At 38.7% G+C, this 25,558-nt stretch overlaps 1 long non-coding RNA gene across 2 annotated transcripts in view; it reads left to right on the top strand.

The window, feature by feature from the left end:
* LOC128833468 (uncharacterized) overlaps positions 1–25,558 on the top strand; it is a 98,668-nt gene that overhangs the window by 60,216 nt on the left and 12,894 nt on the right. For both annotated transcript variants that reach the window (XR_008444245.1, XR_008444244.1), the window contains exon 3: positions 17,178–17,289. This is a non-coding gene — a long non-coding RNA (uncharacterized LOC128833468). The remainder of the gene's footprint in view (positions 1–17,177; positions 17,290–25,558) is intronic.

Here is a 25,558-nt window from a genome sequence, read left to right as displayed (position 1 = left end):
CTTGTATCCAGGCTGAAGATGCAATAGAAATGCTTCCATAATAATAGATCACCTCATAATTTCTCTGGTTTCACTGGTCTACAATTTTTGAGAAGTCGTCTGCTTCAGAGATAAAATGTGCTATTTATTATGTATTTTGATGTGCTGAATTCAAATATGACAATTAAAACAACTGATTGGCTACTGTTTCTAAGATAGTTAAGTTTTTACATTTTATGTCTATGTATATTGTGTAGATAGTAGAGTTTTAATTATAAATTGTAAACCTAGGTCTTTTCATGTGTTTATGGTTGCTTTACATGATAATATTTCACCTGTCCTGTTTATGTAATGCTTTAAAAATCAGCAAAAGGGTTATATAAATAAAATTTATTATGAAACAAAAGGCAAAAAACTATTATGTACATAGTTTAGTCCTATTCAGTGTCTACTCGGCACTTCTTGGCTTGTCTCTTGTATTCATTAAATGGAGCATCTCTTGTCACTGTCCAGCAATAGTCTGCAAGCATTGATGGGCTCCATTTGCCCTGACAGCGTTTCTGCATTGTTGCAATGTCCTGGTGAAATTGCTCGCCGTGCTCGTCGCTCACAGCTCCGCAGTTCGGTGGAAAAAAATATAGATGGGAGTGCAAAAAATGTGTCTTTAGTGACATGTTGCAACCAAGGCTTTTGTATGCCTTGAGGAGGTTTTCCACCAACAACCTGTAGTTGTCTGCCTTGTTGTTTCCGAGAAAATTTATTGCCACTAACTGGAAGGCTTTCCATGCCGTCTTTTCCTTGCCACGCAGTGCATGGTCAAATGCATCATCTTGAAGTTCACGAATCTGAGGACCAACAAAGACACCTTCTTTTATCTTAGCTTCACTTAACCTTGGAAATTTTCCACAGAGGTACTTGAAAGCTGGCCTTGACAAAGTTCTTCATCAGACCCAGCTTGATGTGTAAGGGTGGTAACAAAATCTTCCTTGATTCAACAAGTGGTGGATGCTGAACACTTTTCCTCCCAGGCTCCAATGGCTGTCGGAGTGGCCAATCTTTCTTGATGTAGTGGGAATCTCTTGCACGATTATCCCATTGGCAGAGAAAACAGCAGTACCTTGTGTATCCAGTCTTCAGACCAAGCAAGAGAGCAACAACCTTCAAATCGCCACAAAGCTGCCACTGATGTCGGTCATAGTTTATGCACCTCAAAAGTTGTTTCATGTTGTCATAGGCTTCCTTCATATGGACTGCATGACCAACTGGAATTGATGGCAAAACATTGCCATTATGCATTAAAACAGCTTTAAGACTCATCTTCCATGAATCAATGAACAGTCTCCACTCATATGGACTGTGAACGATGTTGAGGGCTGCCATCACACGATCGATGTTGTTGCAGGCTACAAGATCACCTTCCATGAAGAAGAATGGGACAAGATCCTTTTGACGGTCACGGAGTATGAAAACCCTAACATCACCTGCCAGGAGATTCCACCTCTGTAGTCTGGAGCCCAACAGCTCTGCCTTACTCTTGGGTAGTTCCAAATCCCTGACAAGGTCATTCAGTTCACCTTGTGTTATGAGGTGTGGTTCAGAGGAGGAGGATGGGAGAAAATGTGGGTCCTGTGACATTGATGGTTCAGGACCAGAAGTTTCATCCTCTTCCTCGTCTGACTCAAGTGAGAATGATTCTGGTGCATCAGGAACCGGCAGTCCTTCTCCGTGGGGTACTGGGCATATAGCTGATGGAATGTTTGGATAATGCACAGTCCACTTTTTCTTCTTTGACCCACCTTTCCCAACTGGAGGCACCATGCAGAAGTAACAATTGCTGGTATGATCTGTTGGCTCTCTCCAAATCATTGGCACTGCAAAAGGCATAGATTTCCTTTTCCTGTTCAACCACTAGCGAAGATTTGTTGCACAAGTGTTGCAACATATGTGTGGGGCCCACCTCTTGTCCTGATCTCCAATTTTGCAGCCAAAATAAAGGTGATAGGCTTTCTTAATCATAGTGTGCTTTTGTGATGCAAAAGTCACTTCAGCACAAACATAGCAGAAGTTATCTGCACTGTTCCCACAAGTACAAGGTATCTCTGCTCACTTTGGCTAAACAGAAATGTGTCCCTTTGCAAAATCAAACACTGACAAATAAGAGAGCACGACACTATGATTTCTAGAGCTGATATAGGGCAATTTGTTCAGCAGAGTGATGTAAGCTTCGTTATGATTGCATCATCCATGACTTCTAGGAATAACATGATGCAATTCATATCATGCATGACGCAATACCAGCTTCAGATTGCATCATTCATTTTTTTTGCCTAAAAAGCAAGTACTGTCCAAACTCAGTCATAGATTTATTCATAGATCCAGTCAAAAATGTATTTTAGTCATTTCTGGTTTAAATTGAGATCCCTTCCCTTTATAACTCACTTATCCTCCACCATTCCCAAGTCAAGGGTCGTATATACTGACCCAATAGCCTATCTTGAAAACTAGAGCCAGTCAACAATTTTAAGCATCATTTTCGTTCTCAGTGGCCAGAATTAGTAAAGTTTGACTACATTTATTTCAGAAGCATTTTGGCTGTAGAGCAGTGTTTTCAAAACTGGATTTTTAACAGGATCTTGAAGTAGGTTCTGTTGCCACAAAACCAAATGTAACTCTCTAGAATCATGCAGGAAAGACCAACTTCCATATTGAATAAAAAAACAAAGTGGTTATTTATTTCAAATATACTTCTGCATTTCTGATCTATTTGGCTTAATCTCACTGTTTCTCAGACATTTAATTTTGGATGTCTCATCTCATGTCCACTTCAATATGGCTAAAACTGAGATCATTATCTTTCCTCCCAGTCCTCTACACTTCTTCTGTTCTCTACTACCCTGTTTCCCCGAAAATAAGACATCCTCCGAAAATAAGGCCTACTTACAGTTTTGCCTCTCGTTGTAATATAAGGCATCCCCCCGATAATAAGACCTCCCCGATAATAAGGCATCCACCGATAATAAGGCATTTTTCATTTCTGAAAAATAAGACATCCCCTGAAAATAAGACCTAGCGCATCTTTGGGAGCAAAAATTAATATAAGACACTGTCTTATTTTCGGGGAAACAGGGTATGGTTGACATCTTCCTCCCTGTCACCTAGGTCAGTCACCCTGGAAATCATCTTGGACTTTCCCCTTTCCTACTACCCCCACCCCCCACATTCCTTTCCAAACATGCTTATCAATCCACCAATGTGCCATAATCACATCCTTCCTAAAATTAATTTATGCTGTAAAGCCTTCCAAAAGTAAAGGGAAGAGGTGAAAGAAAGAAGAAAAAAACAAGCATCAAGATGTGCTCATGCCTTACGTCTTAAACCAAAGCCTACTGAATTCAGTGTGAATCTTTCCATTTACTTCAAGGAGATTTGGATCGGGCACTTATTGAATCACAGTATCATCCTTATTATTGTTACACTTGTCCTTCCTCTCCTGTTCTTGTCTGCTTTATGACCCTCACTTTCTGTGTTTTGTTGAATTTAGATTGTGTATTCTTTGAGGCAGAGACTGTGGCTCATCTTGTACAGCGTGGGTGTTTGGAAATAATAGCCAATAGTAACAACATAGAGGGGATTACACATGGATTTTGTAGTTTCTGAAATGTATGCTGATTCCAAACAGTAACCAAAGACAACACTTATATCAGATAAAAAGGGAACTGGGAATTTGAGATAGAGTGAATGCCTCAATATTATTTTTATGCATAGTTAGCTCAACTGAACAAAATTGAATTTGTTTTGCTTGGGTCTGTGCCCCGTCTGTGCTCAGTTTCAACACATAAACATTGTGAAAGAGATTACTGACAGCAATGTCCATGGAAACGGTGAACTGTAAGGAAGTATTTGAGAATATTTACAGAAAGTGAATTTTCAGCTTTTAAGTATTCACATTGGAAACCTGTGTCTAAGGGTTCCAGTTCATAATTTAGACAATTATGGACTGGAAAGAATGCTTCTGACCTATATGCCCAAGCAAAACCATCTAACACAGGTAAACCTTGAATTTCTGTTATTAAGAAACTCACAATGAACTGCTCATGAAAAGTCTATAGACCAAAAATTAGTGGCTGAAATTATTCAGTGAATATATTCAGCCTCAGTTTTATAAAAAAAAAAAGGCAAAAACAGATGAAAACACCTCAAATCTATTGATTTGATCTCTCTCTATAAAAAAACAGTATAGCCAAATGAAATCCATATTTAGAACTAGGCACCAAGTGACAACTCACCACCTAGTGACTTGAGGTTAACTACCTAGTTCCATGGGCAAATTAATGGGTCCTAAACAGAAAAAGAACAGACTAGAGTTACAGATCTGTATTTGCATCTAAGAACAAGATATTAGTGTTGGGTCATTGTTTTAGTACTTATCTTTCCATTTACATTATAAAATGCCTGATTTTATGTTGTTTTACTTGTATTTATCTGTTGTGATGAAGAAAATATAAACGTACATAGGGCCCAGCTTGTCAGCTATTATTTCATGATGATCTACAACAGTGATTATTCAGTAACAGCTGGCACATGTCTCCTTTAGACAAAGCCACTGTGGGGCTGTAGACCTCCTATTGGTGAACCATAACTGTTTCCCTGGTAACGGTTAACTAGCACGTGTTTTATTGTTTCAAACTGCTTTCCTAGGGTATTTGCAGGTGGTGGAAGATGCTTTCTGAAAGGGGGGTCATAACCTCATGAACTTTCAGATGTTGCAACAAATTGAGGGACAAAAACATCTTTTTTCTTTCAACCGGATTAAGTAAATCTTATTATATATCATTTAGGAGACAGATGTACCCCACAGTTTGATTTTTAGCATTCTATCCAGATGTTGATGCAATCATGTCTGCAGTTCGAGTTTTGTTTTCAGAATGTGAATTAAGATTATATTCTATTGGGAAGATTTCAACTGAACATAGATGAAAATGTGTAGCTACTAAGATACATTTTCTCTCTAATTACAACTACTTTCTTTGGTAATGTTTTTAAATTATTACAGCTGAGGTTCTTGCTCCTACTGTCTTCTTTTAATTAGCAACTTGGTGATTTGGTGATCTTAAAAATAAATGTAACTAACCCAGCCTATCTTTTTAAGGCAGTCATAAAAATCTACTTCAACCACCTTTTACTATAATGATGATAATGAAAAAAAGTTACTCAATCTGCATATAAATGTGTGTGTGCATGTATATGGATATATACTTTATAACTGGAAGTGTATGCATGCTACTGTATTTATATCAGTAATGGGCAACCAGAATTTTGTAAGGGTGAGTTGCACCCTCTTACTGTTTCCTATACCAGTAGTGAAAGCCTTTTGTAAAATGTGTATTAGTTGCTTTCACCAAAAGCTATTCTGTGGTATACATGTGTATTTTGATGTCACAAACTCCAGTTTTAAGTGATAAAACCATCCTAGTACAAAAGAAAAAAAAGACATTTGACACAGAACAAGAATTTTGTTGCATTTTAATGTGCTCAGGAAGATCATTTCAAAATATAATGGAATGAAGAGACAGCTCCCTCTCCTGTCTGCTTCATAGAACTTGCAAAAGCTTTCAGAATATTTGCTCTGATTATACTTGACCTTAGAATGCTGATTAAACTACAGATGTACAGTAAATCTTGTATTGAATCGGGGGTCTCTAGTTATATCTCTGAAAAATGAAAGACTCTGACCACCATGTTTTCTTTTGATGACATATTCTGAAATTATTTGGCTCAAGCGCCTACATGTGATTGCATCTCTTAATATCAAAGCAATAATTCAACACCGTGTTCCTGAGAGAGGGATTTATGATCTATTCTGAAAATGTTAATTAATAATAACATCGAGCATATGCTATTTAGGGTGTTATAGACAAAAGGACAAATCCTGCTTGCCAAACTAATACAAATAACTCCACTGAGATTAATAGAACTAACCCTCATGTGGCAAATAGCAGTTAGTCCTCAGTATAGTGGTGTAGCATGGTTAATAACTCATTTGAGGGTTTTTTTGACAAACTACAGTGTTTCATACTGAACTGATGGATGCTCCTACACTAGTCAGCCAATTTTCTCTTTGTCAGAAACCACATACCTAACTTGGAGCTTAGATCCCATGATAATATGTGCCTTAGAAGTATCTAAGTTAGATATGTAGTTATCAAGTACAAGCAGAATTTTTGCAAATCTGGGTCCAGTCAGTCTCAAAGATTTTAAAGCAAATGTATGATAATGAAAGAAAAAATCAAAAGAAAACAAATGGAACACATTCACGCATCTCTGAAAATTGTAAATCATTTCATTGAATGCAACTCTGAAGACCATGCATTTTCTAAGGCAGACAGCTGGTTTTTGACTAAGCGTTAAAACACTGATTTTCAGCATGTGTGGGATGTGTTCAGAAAGACCCAGGCATTCACATGTACTTGCACTACCAAATATAATTTAGTTGCTAGCCCTTATTTTAATAGGGGTGATACGATGCTTACTATGTCCATGTTCTTTCCTGACAAGTTTAATGTATTTATTTGTGTAAAGTGACCTTGCTTGTTTTAGTTGTTAGTGCCTGTTCAATAGTACTCCACATCACAAACTTGCCACAGATAATATGCTGTATTTAGGTCACTTATGAATGCTCATTCTTCATAGTGGAAAGCTCAGGACTGAATTAACGTCAGTCATCACTAATCCCTATAATTTTCCACCAGGTTAAAGGGATTGCTGAGGTACTACTCATAAGTGCACACTTACATATGCTCAAAGATCTTGTACACCATGGTAACATCTTTCATATCCCTGGCCTGTTGCCAAATAAAAGAATTAGGACCCCATGTTCCATTCTGACATGCCCACTTCCCCCAAAAGTAGCTCTAGCTTTGGATGGATGTGAGGGCTGACTAGGTGCCTCTGGATTTCTCTCTCGCCTCTTGTCCCCTTGCCCAATCCATGTGGAGCACAGAGCAATCTGGCATGTTTCCTGTTGGGAGCTGTGCCAGTTGAGGGTTGGGTGACAGATCAGAGCAAAAAGCATCTGTACAGCTGCCTATTGTGGTTTTCCCTGAGATCTGTGTTGGTCTTAAGGTACCTGCTGAATAATGGGATGGGACTCCCAGCTTCTGCAGAGACAAACCACAGCCCCTGTGGATTGTTTCTCATTTGGGGAAAAAACAACTATATTTTACAGACTCATCAGACATAAGTTTCTAAAGGACTCCTCCCTTCAAAACCATGAACAAAGTACATGGAATCTTAATATTTGGGCAGGCACATTTCCCCCTCTCAACTCTAAATAATGAATTAGGCAGATATTTGAAATAAAGAAAAAGAAACCAAACTGTAATTGGGTAGAGTAGGATGGAAAGCAACAGGATGAAATTTTGAGACTTTCTTTTAAATAAAATTAGCAAAATTTTGAACCATAATTTTTACCTTAAAATAAAAATAGAAAACATTTTTGCATTTGGGAGGAGTTTGTACTTTTATATTTTAAACGTATGCTTAATAAGCCAAACAGAATCAAATGCTCTAAAACACCAGATCATAATGACAAAGGTATGATATGCTACATTAATCAGAAATATCATTTTGGTGTGAAACCATCCTAATATTCACAGTAATTGTCATTCTCTGAATCATAGGCACCTAATAAACCATGAGGATGCCCATGGGATGTATTAATACCAGTCAGAGAATTTTTGACTATATGTTTTGTTTTTCCTGCTGTCTAATTGTCAGGCAGTAGAGTAATTGAATTAGCTATGATTATATAATCAAATGAGCATATGTCTGTGACACTGCTCCATAGTAAATTGGGATTAGATTGTTTTTTTAAATATTTGGTATAAATGATATTGTCTTTCATAATATAACACTGAGACAAAGGCCTAGTAATGAATCCATACTGAATTAATTATAATCTGTAAACAAGTCAATGTCCCAGGCTTAAGTGTTAATGATACTAATACAATTTTTTAGTAACTATATAACACTATATCATTAACCCTAACTGTTGAAGAGCAGTTGATAGCAATTCAGTTCCAGCTTATCAAAACGATGTATCAGGTTAATAAATTGTTTGACCTGTTTTTCTACAATAAAGTACCATATACATTTACAGTGCTATCAATGACCAAGTCTAGCTTAGCATACCAGTACAGTAACATTATATTTACCAGCAAAAAAACAGACAAAGTTAGAGGTTCAGACTTACCAGTAAACAAGGGCATGAGCTGTAAAACATTTGCATTGCTCCTGATCTCAGTATTGCTTGTCATCAGGTTATTCAGTGTGACAATTTTAATGTCTGGAGGTACTGGGAGAAATGCTAAGTAATATTAATACAAAATTACTTAAAAAGCAAACAAATGGTAAATGCTGCTTAATGATCAAACCTTTCTCACACCCCATTACTGCTTATTTTGCCAAAGAAATCCCCAAACCCAGATATTGAAATCAACAGTAAATTAATGTAGACAAAGGACTTAAATTCTACTTATTGCAAAGAATAGAGTTCTTCCCTTTGGATTTGACTCCTTTCTGAAATCCCCAGATCTTGCGACCAACACTAGCATGAGAGCAAAAGTTCCTAGAGTCAGGCCTACCGTATTTCCTTCTGTTCCTGTGACTGCTGTTCCCAGCTTGTATCTTAAATGGTTAGCATATGTCTGTTGGATGTGAAAACCTGATTCTTAGAAGTTTCTGAAGCATCAGAACCATAGCTAAGAATGACATGCAAAATCTAAGTTTTCTATAGGAAACAGACTGGCAGTCTACACTTTGTTATTCACTTGATAAGCAGAGTCTTTTTGACAGTCCTAACCTTCTAAACCATAGGTCCTGCTGAGCTCAGCAGGAGTCAAACGCTGAGTACCATCTGTCAAAGCTTCAGTGTGTTTTTTCTATGTATGCCTTAACTTCAGTCTACTAAGTGGAGTACTGAATGAAAGTTTCTTTACTACACTTAAATTTGAAGTTAGAGATTCACTATTAAACATTGCCAGAGCAATCCTATGACTCTCAACATACTGTGAAGGCATTGGGCAGGAAGAGACAGTATTCTGTGGATCCCTAATTAGGGAACTTTAAAAAAAATCCACATTTTTCAACTTCTTTGTAATTCAAAATCAGAAACTAAAACTAAAGAGTTCATTTTGAGATGCTAAATCACAATAATATAATCTGTGAGATCATCCACAGTTTTGAAAATGGTACGTACATAGTTTATGCATTTCAGCCCTTTTTCAAAGAAACTTACTTGTAATTTATTCTGACTTTCCTACAGATTAAGATTTAAGAAGAGTTTAATAATTTAATAAATTAAGATTTAATAATAACTGAGATGAAATGGCAGCCTGGTCTCTTGTAAAATCATTGCCAAACAGACATTTTTATGTCTCATTAGTTTTTTTCCACCCACCATCTTAAATTGGCACAAGTTTGGCCCACACTTCATTCAGGCTCACTGAATGGTTTGCAGACCATTTTGGTCAAACAGGGTTGTAATGGTACGTCAAGCCAGGGGAGCTAGGGTTTTAGTTACAGAAATTGTTCATAGCCCTAAACATTATTAGATTTTCACATTAAAGCAGTTATGTAAATGAAGCAAAATATTAAGTTCCTGATTTCCTAGGGCTTAGGAGCACATGTAATAATGTCCATTTACTTTGCATATGGAATCAACATGATTGCATCTGTAAATCAGATTTTATACATGTTGCACGCACAAATTGCTACTTCAAGGCCAGATTCCCAGCTGCATCCAGTATTGGGTGCAGCTGGAGGTGTGTGTATATATGTGTGTGGGGGCGGGGGGGAGGGGTTGAGTGCCTTGATTTTGGAGTTGTGCCTATACCAGCTCTGCTATATTTTAGAGAATCCTCAGGTCTCATACCCTCTAAAACGAAATATACGGGGGGTGGAGGGTATAAAATCCAGATATCTCAGTTCTGTGCCAGCTGAAGACTCTTCTATACTAGAGGAATTCCAATTAGGGAGATCTGGCTGCTTACTATCACCACAAATGGCTGTATCACAGCTCAGAATATGGCCTTTATGTGTAATGGGTCACTTGCACGTGCCATTCTCAATTTACAAATGCAATCACAATAATTTGGGCATGGAAAGTAGATACATCATTGCACGTTTTTGTACAGTTCTGGGTTTTAAAAATAGGTGTCTAAATATCTTTTCTGATATGAATAGGCCTAATTCTCCTCTCACTTATCCCAGGGCAAGTCTACACTGCTGCGCTACATCGGCACTGTCGCGCATCTGGTGAAGATGCGCTATGCCAACGGGAAAGCGCTCTCTCGTTGACATAATTACTTCACCTCGGCAAAAAGCATAAGCTATGTCGGTGGGAGACACGTGAAACTTGAGTGACTTGGGAGGAAGGGGTTTTCACACCCCTAAGCGATGTATGTTAGATCAACTTAAGCAGTAATGTAGACCTGCCCCCAGTTTAGCATTGGTTTAACTCCACTGATTTCTATTGAGTTGCTTCTGTGTAACTGGGAGGAGAACTAGTGATACAATTTTACATTTTATAATTTTACATTCTCTTCAGTTACAATGGTTTTATATTTTCAGTCTGAAATTCCAGTAATGTGATGTGATTAGCTATGTGCAATACATAAGGACTGGAAGGGACATCCTGGGTCATTGAGTTCAGTTCTCTGCTATTGAAGGCAACCCCACTTTATATCCCCATTCACAAATTTATCAAGCACCATCTTAAAATACAGCATATGTTCTGCTCTGGAAAACACATGCTGTTTTTCTGATTCAGATCTCATACCAGTTTTAAACTTGTGCAGCATCATTTACTAGAGAGGAGTTAGTTCTGATTTACACTGGTGTTTGTGAGATCGGAATCAGGACCTAGGGATCCAAATGTAATACTTCTTCTCCTTGTCTCTTCTTGATGGCAAATTCACTGGAAGAACCCTAATTTCCCAGTAATTAAATAGTGTACTAGTTTAGTTTTAGCACTGGACTGAATGCTTACCCCCTCCCCGTAATATTATAATGTGCTGCCACATTGATTAACAGGCTTATTATGCTATTCAATGGCTTGCTGAGCCCCTTTGCATTTATGTATTTCCTTGTGCCATGAACATCTCTGATTAAATGTAATGTATTCTACACCATTTTTCATACTCAATTATAAATGTATGGCTTAGATGCTTTATACCAAAACTCTCATGTAAAGATAATGAAAGAGACTTAACCAGCAGATTAACTGTTTGCAAGATATGATATCCAATAGCATCCACCTTTAAAAATATATCTGTAGGAGAGAAATTAAACATCTTCAGGTAGAGGCTATTTTAGAGAAGATGTGCAACAGCAGTAGCTGCTTATTCTTGTTTCTCTGCATGCAATACAGCCACAGTAAGTCGGAGCACCTGTTCCTTGCACATTCCTGCTGGTTTGGGTTGTTTGTAACTACTGCCAGTGGAGCCCCAGGAGACTTACAGGAGCCTTGTAATGGAACAAGAAAGGCTGCGAGTGTGGCCGTTGCTTAACTAATATGTAGATGTTCACTTTCATGGCAGTTGTTTCTCCAGCTCTTAATATGGACACAATTATGAGGTCAAAATCAGTTTCTTTTTATATGATTAATAAAATTGGGTAGGTAGGAATTAATAACACTCTTCTGCAGCATGTATAGCATTTATATAGAAAAAAAGACCATTTAGCTGAATGCAGAGAAATTTTCTAGTTAAGCTATTATAATATAGGACAACTCCCACCTTTTCATGCTCTTTGTATGTGTGTATATATATCTCCGCAATATATGTTCCATTCTGTGCATCCAAAGAAGTGGGCTGTAGCCCATGAAAGCTTATGCTCAAATAAATTTGTTAGTCTCTAAGGTGCTACAAGTACTCCTGTTCTTTTTGCGGCTACAGACTAACACGGCTGCTACTCTGAAACCTATAATATATTTGTATCTGATATTTAGTTTTTAGAAAATTCAGTGTAATACACTGAAAAACTTAAGATGGTAGGACTGTCAGACCTGGCTATCTAAGTATTTGATGAAAATAAATATGTTCCTTGTTTACTTATTTTTAGTTTAATAAAACAACAATTCCTTTCCATGAAGATAAGGAGAAGTGTTCAGCATTCAATAAGAGACACACATGAGAGAGCAACCTACAAAGGCATCTGCCTATCTTGAGAGATTTGGAGTAAACAGATTTATAATTAAAGTTAAAATAATAATTTAAAACCATTGCACATATGAGAATGGCATTACAAACATGGAAAACCTATGTTATATGCTGAACCTCAGTTGATATTGCTGATTTAACACGGTCTTATGTCAAACACCCAACCAAGTGCCGGGAAGCATGATTTAAAAATAGAACATGTTTTCAGGTTCTTGTTTGCTGGTTCCAAAGGGCCCAATCCTGTGTGGTCAGAACACCTCTGATGTGCCGAGGCTTATCTAGTTCCAGTGAACTCAGTTGCAGGATCGGGTGGGGTGCTCAGTGAATTGCAGAACTAGACCCTTAAATTGTTTTCATTTACTGGAAAGTTAATCCAAAAATGTAAATATTTTTTTGTAGTTTTGAGCACAATATTCATAATGAAAACCTATAATGTTACAGAACAGCATAAACATATGGCAAACTTAAGGGCAAGAACATCAAAATGCTACAAGTTTTCATGTACTCTGTGAAGATTATGGAGAAGAACCTACCCATCTACGTATTTGTGGTGATGCAACAAAATATCACTAAGTCACCAAAATTAGAGATCAAACATGTAAGTCTGAATCCTCAGCTGTGGTTAAATGGAGTTCAGCTGAGGCTGGGAGGGAGGGGAAAGATGGCTTTATACCTTCTCCCCAGTCTTTTGCCAAGTGCACCTTAGAGCAGCTCTTGGGCTAGTGTAAATTGTACTGTATGATAACAGTCCTCAAAGGGTTGTTTCACCAGCCAGGGCACGTAATGGTCCAGCTGCAACCCCTTCTCCAGGCACTTCTCCAACATGCCTTCTCTCTCAGTCTGTATGTGCCCTATCCTGGCCCTCTTTATTTAACTTGTGCTGGGAATTTCTCAATTAGCTGATTAAACTTGTTTTCCAACTGTTTTGTGCAACTCAAACATTGCAAAGCAGTTAGAATGGGAGGCCAGGATTTGGCCGTAGACTACATTTTCTTTGTGTTCATTATATATGCTGCTACCCTTAAAGATTTTTTTTTATATAATATGTGAAATGCAATGTGTCTTCAAACTGTAAGTCTTCTGTGTGGTTTCCAGTATACTACAGGGCTGAGGACTCTTCAAGTGCTAAACACAGCTTGACTGAGAGATTGTCATGTAGACTCTCTCTCCCCTCCACAATCACTTAACATCTCTGTGAAAAGAACTATTGCTCGCATGAAAAGTGATATTGGGAAAGGCATGCAATAGTATTATTGTCATTGATTATTTGTACTGCGGCAGTGCCCAGGAGCCCCAGTCACACATCAGGGCTCCATTGTGCTAGGTGTTCTACAAACAGAAGAAAAACATAGTCCCTGGCCCAGAGAGCTTACAAAATATCAGTTTAGCTGCCTTTTAATGCAATTTAGCAGCTAGAAATAAAAACAAGAGCTAGCATCTTGTGACTAGCCAGCTTGCTGTGGGCCCACTAGCAAGAACTCTGCAGGCTAACAGAGGTCCGTGGACCACAATTTGGGAGCCTCTGCAATAACAGAAATAAGATAACAGAAATAACCAGGGATAAGATACATGCCTCCACTCTGTGGTGCAGAGGGCAGCAAAGGAGAAGAAACACTGGCGGAAAGGAGCAGGAATTTGCAGAAAGGTGCAAGTGGAGGCCACTTGACATTCTCTCCACTCCCAATTACCCCCAGAAACACCGCATGGTTTGGATTCTGCTGCATTTCATAGACAGCTGGAACACATGGTGGATCAGGATGCAGGCACTCTGGGCATCATGTTCCCCTCCAGCACAGATCCCAGTAGGTGTTAATGTGGCACCTTGTAGCGTTAACTTCTACTTCTCACATTTTGTCACCAGGAAATGTGTGGCGGTAATGCACAGGCCTTGGTAGTGGGGAGAGCTGTGCAATGGGGAGCTAACGACTACAGAGTTACTATAGCTGTGTTGTAGGGGAAGATTGGTGCTGGAGACAGGGTGACCAGATTTCCTGATTTTATAGGGACAGTCCCCATATTTGGGGCTTTTTCTTATTTAGCCTCCTATTACCCCCCACTTCCTGTCCCAATTTTTTACACTTGCTATCTGGTCACCCTAGCTGTAGAGGACCAGGGACTCCGCACGGATGCACAAAGAACTTGTGTCATTGAGACTAGATTTCCCTTTGCATCCTGCTTCTCCAAATGTGTAGAATGTCAATGCCACTTGCTCACTGTCTATAGCTACTGAACTTTTTTTCAGGGGAGAATTAATCCATTATCCATGGACTGAAAGCTGCAAAATTTTCTTACTACTTGTGCTCATTCTGCAGGTTTAACTACAGTAGGATAAAATACATGCCTTACCACCTACATTTAGTGGCATAACATTAGGAATATAATGTACACTTGCAAGCTGGATCTAAAGAATCTATGGGCTTTTTCCCCATGTTGTCCTTTAGACCTACAGGTTACTATTAAATTAGAGTTACTACTTTTATTAAAATTTAAAAGTGGGGAAAAAGGGTTAAAAACCTCTAATTCCTAAATGCTCAAAGTATATCTTTTTGAAAATATTTTTGGTATGTTTTGATTTGTTCCATATGTAACAGTGATTTTACACAACTTATTTTTTATTATAGTATTTTCTTGCAACATGAGGATATTTGGAGTTTTGCAATATGCAGCTGCACTTGGACGCCATAAGCCTTAACTATTTTAAATCCATTGCTTCTGTTTCCAAAAGAAATAAGGTCAACCAGTTTGAAACAATATAACGTAAGCAATAGAACATATAAACTGAACAAATAGAAGGAGAAAGAAATACACGACAATGTATTTACTCTGACCCTACTAGTTGTCATTTTTGAAGTTTTATGAGTCTGGTTTTATTGTTTTATATTTTAAACATAATTTCATTTGGAATCACTGTGTTGTAGCCGAAGTTCCTTTCTGGTGTGGGGTATAGTCCTATGCTGTTTTGATGATTATTTATTATCATTATATAAGAATGTTTCAAGACTCTTAGAATTATCTTTAAATCTTAAATACCCAAGGAATATGAAATCTCATCTACCTGATGGTATGATTCTGCAACTATTAAAGTCAAAGGCAAAGTTCCTGTTGATTCAATGAGGTGAAATGGGCATCTTATACTGTGTACGATCTGTAATATTTTTTGAAAAACACAATGAAAATATCCTTTTCTCTAGGGAAGATAATCTAAGATATCTTTATATTTGTAATATTTAAAAAGTGTATTACAAAGATGACTTTTTCAATCAAATTTTTTGTTTTTTGAAAGAACAAAAAATGGAACAATCCTTTAGATTGCAGTCTGAATAAATCCTAATACATGCTTCCAGGGATTCTGGAAATAAAGAACATATCTTAATTTGTAAACACATTTAGTGAGTGGCTACAGACGCTTTAAAAATTTGCTGCCAGAGTAAAATGCAGTTTCGTGACATTTATGTAGCCTGCAAAATAGATTTGTGCCATGCGGTATCTTTCCATGTTACTTTTAAAATGTCATTTATTTCAGCATGTTTTATGGGATTATGCAATTTCTCTATTTTTCATGCCAGATGACATAAAGTTGATAGAGATATGGAATGATTAAATTTACATATCACTGGAGTACTTTACACTGAGATATGACTTTCAACCTCATGCAAATGACTAGCATTCGATTTGGTGCACGTAAAATTACTGACCTTTCAAATGTTCATTTGATTTCAAGTGTCTATAGCAATCAATATACACATCATTGTCTATATTTTATGCCACTGATTTCATTAATGTATGATTACACAATGACTTGGAACAGCTTGAGTTCCTTAGACTTCTGTACTCCCTATATATATTGGGAGATATTATTCATTGGCTGTCAGTATTTACTGATTTCTGACTGGCTTTTAATATTTTTCTTAAATTCTGTGTTCCACTTTGGGAAAAAGTTCATTTATTTCTCAGATGCCTCCTCAATTAAATAATAAGATAATTTTCATTCTCTTTATCTTACTGCCTTGCAATCTTTTCTGGAGGTATCTTCAAAAGAAGCTCTTGTCTGAGCAGAATTCTGCAGGTGGTCTCTTTCCAACTCGTCAATTTAATTTTTTTTTCAAGAAATTGAAAAGAGGAGCCCATTAGGACTTATCAGTAACTAATGGCTGATTTCTGAACCACAGTCATTCAATCATATAACTTGGACATTTACCAACTATCTCCCTGGAACTTCATGAATTGGTTGGAAGTGGAATTTCCAACAATTTGAAAAGAAATTTCAACTGTCTCGTTGTTTTAAAAGTCTTGAATTGGATAAGTGGATTTCTACATATAAAAGTCTCCACTGACCAGTTTGCAAGTCTATAGCACTTGGATGTAGTCCATCCAGTATTACATTTGATCGTTGGAATTAAAAAAATTAAACAAGATCTGTTAAGGATATGAGACCCTGTTTCAGCTCTGGTATGTCTGATGTTGCCCCAATTATTTTTCTTCAGTTTTTAGCTTTTAACCAATTTAAAATATTACATGTAAACTGCTAATTTTAATTTTCACTTGTACTTCATTGATTTATAGTGAATAAGATGAAGATACAATTTTCATAATAAAAAAGGAGAAATAATTTACAGAGCAGGTCTAGTTATAAAATACTCTTTTCATTAGTCTAAAAGGCTGAAAACAGTGTTTTCACTATTTACTTAAATCAAGACTAGATTGAAAAAAATGTTCAGAGATCCTCTTATTCTAAGCAATAAATGGCAATGAAGCTCAGTGTCTGTAGTAGTTTTTTAAAGGTTAGCAAATGTACATAGTTCGCCTTCCACAAATATAAATATACTTCCTGGGGCAGCTATAATAACAGCTATGACAATTCACACCAGCTGAGGATCTGTTCCAATGTATGTGAATAATTGAATATGTGTACGTAAAGTAGACATATATTGCAATTAAAAGTTGAAATACTTGTAATTGACTGAAGCAATTTTTCAACAGTTGCATTTTAAGAAAAAACATAGGAGCTACAACAAAATGAAAGAGAGAAAAGAAGCACACACAGAGAGAGAAAGAGAGCTCCAGCAAGTGGCTAATATAAACTGGAATAACAGTAAGATATTGTTCTTACCTGTCAGTTTCAAGCTCACTGTTTTTGCTGTTATTAATATCTCTAAATCCTTTAAAACTTTCGTTTCAGTTATTTTAGGTGTCCAGTCTCACTACTATAAGACTATGAATGTTAATTTGCTCTTATCGGCTCTGTTACCTGCTACAACGTGTGATGTGCCAGAACAAAATAATATCAGCAAGTTATTAACACTTCAAGGTTGACCCGCCCTTTATCCCAGAATTCTTTCTGCATGTCTTCTTATTGATCAGACGTATGCAGCTTTTTGTCACCTGGGAATTAACAATTCAATGTTTTATTTGACCGTTTATCTCTTTAGCAAAATTGTTGCAATCACTTTGACCTTTTAAAATGTTTATGACAAGGTGTTTGCAGTTAATTGCACACATAAAAGACCAAAAGCCTGAAGTCAGGTCTAATACATAGGAAGAACTAACTACGACTTCCTTACAAAAACATACTGAGATGCTATGTGACCATTTTAGTTATTTACAATGTAGTTAACAAAAACAATACCTCTCAGTAAGCAGGCATACAAGGGAGGGCAGATCTTGCTACAAAACTACAGAAATTTAGGCCTGTTCCCTCACAGGAAATGTGCTGGCTATGCACTACTTCCCCAGTTTTGTTAAAGCAGCATTGGCATACAGGTGTAATTTATAAGTGGGTATTTTATTACTTGGTACCCAAGTCAACCCTCGAGATACCCAAGTACAGTACTTGCATTGCCTAAACAGTATTTGTTCAGAAGCCAGATGCCAACACAGCATCTTGTGTAACAGTTGGGAGAAGAGAAAATTTGACTAATACTGGGACAACTCTATCTGATTTGTAACTCTTCCTAAAAGTATTATGAGATTACTGATGTATGTTCAGCAAAGAAGGTCTGTTCTGTTTTTTTACATCACCTCGCACAATGGGGTCCTGATCCATGACAGCTATGTGCTACCACAATACAAAATAAATAACTAAAATACATTGGCTCCCCGGGACTCTTCACCTGCTTTAAGTTCAGCAAGTGGTCAAGGGCTTTGCTGGATTAGGGCCCCAGAGCAGGCAGGGTTTCTGTGGTCTCATTGAAATACTACCACACAATAAAATGCATGAAACACAGTTATTTACCTCCGTAAGTGGAATAGCTCAGTTGATTCTGCTGGGATTTTGAGCTCATGGTTCTAGGGAATTTCTGTGTTTCACACCTAGGACACTATAAGCTGTCCCTTTCCTCTGGTTATATTTTGTAAGAAGTTCTTGCATAGACCTGACCCCAATAAAAATGGCATGTCTTTAATATGTGCATCTAACTGCAGTGCTTGTTAGAAGCATGTTAGAAAAGGAACATGGTATGGCCCTCTCAGACAAGTAAAGGAAAGGTATATTAAAAAAAGCAAAATTTAATACTAGGAAGGGAGATTAATACAGAATAACTAGATGTGATGAAGTTAAGAAAGGAAAAATGTGGGGGAAAGTCTTTAACTGGCAGGGAAATGGACTAGAAAACTAAATGAGTCTTTTTCATCTTTAAATATGAGTGTGATTCTCTACTATGTAGTCATTTACAACTATATGAAAGTGGGTGTGCTTCCAAACCAGAATGGAATTGTTCTACATCCACTTTGCACTTGCTTTGCACAGAGAAGTGAAAAATCAGGCCCCACTGATTTGTTTTGATATATTTTGACTGGCAGGGCAACAATTTAGTTACAATATTTAAAATCTACAAAGGAAAAAAAATCACAAATGAGGAGTTCCCATAGGTGATTTTACCTTATTTTCTTTTTGGCAATTCTGATCAAATGCTGCTCACAAGGAAGGCAATAGAAGTTCTATTATTGGTGGCAATAGTATCAGGATTTGTGCTCAAATGAATAAATTTATGTTGCTTATTTTATGACTCCTTGGGGAAAAAATCAAACAAAAAACCCCCAACGAATTGAAAAAAAACACAACAGGATATGTCAGAAACTCAGCTGGCCAACCCCTCTGATATATCCCCATGATAAGTATCTTTGGTCTGGAGCCCAAAAGTGAAAATACTGGGAACAGTGTTCTAATTTTCTCTTTAAAACCTTTGGTCATCCTGTTTCTTGGATGCCTGAAGACCTTGGTATTCTGGCCCCTTTATACTGTTTAAATGGTCTGGTAGGGTTACCATACGTCCTCTTTTTCCCGGACATGTCCAGCTTTTCGGCAGTCAAACCCGAATTTGGGGAATTGCCAAAAAGCCCAACATGTCCAGGAAAATGGCGGCTCTGCTCCTCCCCGACTCTTCGGCTCTGTTTAAGAGCCGGGCTGCCCGAGCGCTACCGATTTCGGGCAGCCCCCGTGCCTCCGGACCCTGCGTCGCCGGAGCCCGGGAGGGGAAGTGCCCGGCTGGGGGCGCAGGGTCCAGAGACATAGGGGCTGCCCAAAGCCCGAGCGCTACCGGCTTCACGGTTTGCTGGGCAGCCTCCAGACCCTGCACCCCCGGCTGGGCGCTTCACCTCCCGGGCTCAGCTGCGCTGGGGAAGCGCTGGGGCAGCCCTTTCCCCGTGGCTGGGAGTGGGAGGGAGGAGGGGGCGGAGTTAGGGCGGGGAAGGGGCAGAGTTGGGGCGGGACTAGGCGTGGGGAAATGGGCGGGGCCATGGCCCGGGGAGGGTCCTCTTTTTTTATTTATTAGATATGGTAACCCTAGGTCTGGTGCTAGGTGGGGAAGGATTCCCCCGGTGCAGAAACTGCAGAAGACAGTCATAAGGCTGCCTCACGAGGATACCTTCATAAACCTCAGTGAGGGGTGTGAGGGAAAATTAAGCTAGCCCTATTAGTCTAAGCTTTTCTGCTTGGCCTAGGCCCGCCCTGCAGCTAACAGGCACGAGCCCAGACTAAGCTAAGTGTTGTGCTCCCTGACAGTGGGGGTCAGAGGTTGAGACACAGGGAGGGAAGGGGGGCTGGAAAAGAGGAGTGTGAAAAGCCCCAGCAACAAGCGGTGGGTCGGAGGCGGACACGCTTCTGCCAGGAGGGGCCGGGCCCGGCTGCCTGGTTCACCCCCTGCCCGGGTCCCCGAGCTCCCCGTGGCTGGAGAGGGGCTGCGGGGGTGAGTGTCATATTTGCAATATGTGCCTACTGCTTTTGAAATATAAGATAACCACTTGTGTAAAGCAATGTGTGAAGCAATCATCTAAAATGAGTAACCATGCCTCCCCCTACCCCATTTGAGTAACCATGCCTCCCCCTACTCCATTTGTATGACTACCCCCATTGAGTAACTGTACCCTGTAAGGGGCAATTGTGTAATAAGCACCCCACAAAAGGCAAGGTTGTAACAGCATTGGAAAATACCAAGAAGACCTTAACTCAAATTGCACCCATACCAAGGCAAGATTGCAAAAGAATGCTGGAAAGTACCAAGAAACCCTAACTCCCTTATTCCTAATATGGTTATTATTACTTAACTGTGTGTAATTTGTTTGTGGTTTTAAGCTTTAAAAGTCTCTGTGTGCTTTGTATCAGGGGCATGGTTTCAGTACTGCTACTCCCAACGCGTTGGTGTGTATTCAATAAACAAGCCTCAGGCTTGAGTCTCTGAACTAAAATCACTGCGTGGGTGACTTTTTCCTTGACAGGGGCAAGCCAGGCGCAGGGTTGGGGTTAGGATGGGTGGAATCATAGCACTGTGCAGATTCCAGGCAATGCTTGAGCAAGATTGCTTTAACTTACACAGGCCCCTAGGGCTAAGTTACACTGGGGGCTTCTCCATCTCTCAGAACAGCCAGGATTGGGAGGGTTTAAAGCCACCTCAACTCTACTTCCCTCTTGGCTCTACCTTGTAGAATCTCATGCTAGATAAATAGCGCCCGATCCTCAGCTGGTGTAACTCTTTTTATACTTCCATTGACGTTTATGGAGCTACACCAATTTACATTGGCTGAGGATCTACCTATACATCCTATCCAATATGTAAGAGTATAGAAATATACAAATAATGCAAAACAACATTAAAATTACATAGTAGTAAAGACAATCTGAACAAAGATGTTTAAGACAGATTCAAAACTGTAAATTCATGATCTTCGTGACATTTCTGTGTGGGATTTCACAAAATCAGGCAACAAACTAAATCAGACTGGTCCTCTGAAAATAACTCCAGTCACTGCAATATCATTTAGTTATTGTCTTTATTAATTGAATATTTTTTAAAAAATAAAATATGTTGGTGGGTGGGTGGTTAATCAGGAGAATCTATTTTGACCACAAATTAGGAGGTTATTCTGTTTTATCAAAGCAGTTTGCAGCTTCTCCAGCTGTTTATTTCCCACAGCTAACCGGCACATGCTCAGTGTACTTTTCTGTAATTTTCAAGGCCTCTCTTTAAATGATAAGGCCTGAGGTGATTGGCTTATTCACATCTGCTGCTTTCCTGGAGGTCAATCAAACAGTTCTTCATTCTAGAAGTAATAGGGTCTTACAAAGGCAAACAATTATTTCACTTGAAAAATTATTGATCTAGGTTCTGTGGTTCATGTGGTGTTTTGGGTGCATTAGGGTTGCTTGAAACAGTCTGAGATCAATTCAAGTGTTACTGAATCAGTAGATAACAATAACTGAAACATATTAGTCCTGTGTTTATAAGAATATATCTTATGCTGCTACTAGTAATACAAAAATACTGAAAGTCATCAAAATAAAAGATCAAAAGTATAAATTCCCCTATATTATTGAAACATATCTCATTTCTAGAGTCCAATTAAAATTTTATAAAGAGAATTATGTAAAATAAATTGGTTTAGGTTTACAAGGATATCTGCAAATCTTTCCAGAGAGTTTGGTTCATCTCTGTTCCATTCTGCGTTTTGAGTTAATGGGAATCAAATAATTCAATGTAAAATTTGGACAAAACTGAGGAATTTCATAGCATCCATTATGAAACAGGTAAGATTTTGAAACAAGACCAGCAATTTAAATGATTTATAATCAAACATTAGTACTGGTACTCCCCCAGTTTTGGGGGAACTGTTAACCACATCCTTTCTTTTTTTTTTTTTTTTGGCTCTGCAGGCTATAGACTGTAAAAAAGATTTAGTGAATGCTGTCTGAGTTGTTTAAAGTATGCAGTGCAACATTTTCTACAGTTTAGTGTTTCAAATGTATTTATTTGCAGTTTAAAAAAAAAGTGGATTCAGTGTTTCTGAAAAGAGCCAGATTAATAGCCTGGGAGACAGGATATCTCTAGTGTGTCATACTGTGACTTTGTATTTACTATTAATTTTTTGTTCTGTATTTCAAACTGTAGATTGAAAGGTATTTAGGTGTTTCTGTGCTCAGCATTGCAACTCCTAACTGATTTAGGAGACTAAGTTTCATTTTCAAAAAGGGTTTAAGCATTTTGAAGCCAAATTCCCATTGGCAGTCAATGGGAATTAATGAAAAATAAAAAATAAAAAAATTTTGAAAAGCTGAACATTTTCTGCAAAAATATTTTAGAAAAAGGGATTTTTTGGCAAAAATGTTGACAAACTCATTTTAAATAAGGATTGTTTTAAAAAAATTCCTGTATTATTTTCAAGTTATTAGTATCTTGATTATGTTCTTCAGGGAAGGGACTGTCTCTTACTATGTGTACAGCAGCCAACACAGTTGAGTCTCAATCCTGGTTGAGATCTCTAAGCATTACCGTAATACAAATAAGTAATAATAGTGTCAGTGGACAGCGTGTAGCCCACCCCCTCTGCTGCAGGGAGTCACTCTGAGTGATGTGCACACCGCTCCCTTCTAGGTGACTGGTAAATTCTCTGTGTATCATGAGCTCAGACCAAGTGCTGCAGGCGCTCTGAGCACCAGGCTTTTGCTCTCGGTGGGCCTCCATTAACACATATTACAAATAAGTAACGGGATTATTTTTTGCAGTGTTGTTGTAGCTGTGTTGGCCCCAGGACATTAGGGAGACAAGGTGGGTGAAGTAATATCTTTTATTGCACCAACTTCTGTTGGTGAAAGAAACAAGCTTTTAATTTACACAGAGCTCTTCTTCAGGTCTAGGAAAGGTACTTGAAGTGTCACAGCTAAATACAGAGGTATTTTGTTAACACGTGTTGCAGGAATTAACACATGTTGCAAGAGACCATTCAGGGTGAAATGGCCATTTAACACATCTACAGTCATAGAACAAAGGAGAGTTAATGGGTTACAGATTGTTGTAATGAGCTATAAATCCAGCATTTTTATTAAGTCCATGATTTTTAGTGTCTTACAGAGTTATGAATTTAAGTTCCCAGGCTCATTTTTTGAAGGTGTTGTACAGGTTTCCTCTAGATGAGGACTGAGAGGTCAGGCGTGGAGTGATCATTTTGACAGCGTTAGCAAAAGGAAAATGTGCAAACACCAAAAGCCTAAGGACATCAACAGTTACCACAAAAATCACTCCATGGTTCCTAGCCTAGCCCCCAGTACAGGACTGTAACTGGAATGTCTCATTGGGGCTCTCTGCACTCTCCTGCTGCCCACATGCTGTTATCCCATGCCTACCACTTTCAGGATGCTGCCCAGTATCCTGCTGCTACTATAACTGCTAGCAGCAGGCTGCTTCCCTGCCCAGCTCTCCCCTATAAGTCCCAGCTTTGCCCAGCTAATGATCTAACTGGATCCCTCCTGAGCCTACTCCCCTCTGACTTCTGGCTGTTATTTCATTTTGCATATCACATGGCATTATGGAGCACTCCACAGGCTGGAGGTTGAACACATTAATATAGCCCCTTCCATTGGCTACTGCCTTTCTCTGAAACCTGCCTTTCTCTGCAACTCTACTGGAGTGGCAGACAGGTACCCAATATGAGTGAGGACATTCATTACAATACTCATTATATGTTTTTGTCCAGACCCTCTGTCCTTTGCAGCATACCAGACCTGTGAAATCTTATCCTGGCTGGCAATAGTCTTGTAGCACATGAGCTTTCCTGTCACCCCTCAGGAACTAGAAAGAAGTTTTCAGCTAGGGGAGAGGGAAGAGAGAGCTGCCGACATCATTCTCACAGGTAGGGAGAAGGGAACATGAAGCAGCATGGGACAGGAGAGATAAAATAAAACCCCAAAGGGCAGTTCAGTCCACTTTTCTTAGGGCTGGCTTCTTCATAAACAGCCAGAAGATTTCAAAATGGGAAAAAAAAGCAACTAAAAGGGCTGGTAACACACACCAGCAAGATGGAAGGGGAAAGGTCCTGCCCTTCCTGCTATGTAGTAGCTTCTCCTTTGCTTTTATAGCCACACCCTATCTCAACTACATGATAGGCTAGGAACCTGCAAATTAATCTTTTAAAAAACCCAGTTAAAATACTCATTAAAACCACAGACACACAAAATCAACTTGAGGATTAGCTCTTGATCATGCTTGGTTACTTATTTTAGGCCCTAATTTGTGCCTGTCACATGTACAGACCACTGCTTCTTATTGTAAATTATTAAGACCAGGAATGCTGAATCCTGAAGCACAGAGTATCAAGAACTTTTATTACATATATTGATTCCACTCAGCTGTATTGCCTGATTGCAGTTACCCGACCTGGATCAGGGATATAAGGGTTAATCCCTCAACTCGTAACAGTTATATACACTGACCTTCAGGATTTTTGTATCAACCCTGATAGACTTTGCAGAAGAAACAAGTTTTAAGGATAGATTAGTGTAAAGAGAAGGTGACATCAGTGGATATCCTTCACTCTGAGCCTTATAGTGAGACTTCTAGTGAGAGGGGATGGAGGAAAGTAAAGAGGGCAAAATCAGGTGAGGGGAATAAAAAAAATCAAACATCAGGGGTGGGGGGGTTGGAAATACACAAGACATGAAAGGAAAATTCAGAACAGAGACAAAACAGGACTAGAAAGAGAGAGAGAATGTTCAGAAAGGAGAGTAGTAGCTGTAGCCCAAGCCACCAGTACATTTTAGGAGGGGTTTAAAAAAAAGTTGGGAGTGCGTGGGTTAATCTAATTACACAAATAAAGCATACGTGTTATTTTCAATCATCCTAATAGTGCAGTTTAATCATACAGCACATGCTGAATGCAACAGGCAACCCAGTATGTCCTGCTAGGATGCTGGCCAGAAAGAGAACATCACCTTTTTGAGTCCATCACAATGCTTAGCCTAATGCTGCTGATGATTATCTTTCTGAAGTCCCTGCTTCCTCTAGTGCACTAAAGCTACTAGGACTTCCTCTATTGCTGGTACCTCTGGAATAGCCCTGGAGAATCTAGGGGCAATTATGGGCTCCTTATAATTAATT

This window comes from Malaclemys terrapin, chromosome 3 (assembly GCF_027887155.1).
Source record: "Malaclemys terrapin pileata isolate rMalTer1 chromosome 3, rMalTer1.hap1, whole genome shotgun sequence".
In the NCBI taxonomy this organism is placed as follows: Eukaryota; Metazoa; Chordata; order Testudines; family Emydidae; genus Malaclemys; species Malaclemys terrapin.
The sequence above is the reverse complement of the archived record's forward strand: the minus strand, read 5'-3'. Positions and strand labels throughout refer to the sequence as shown.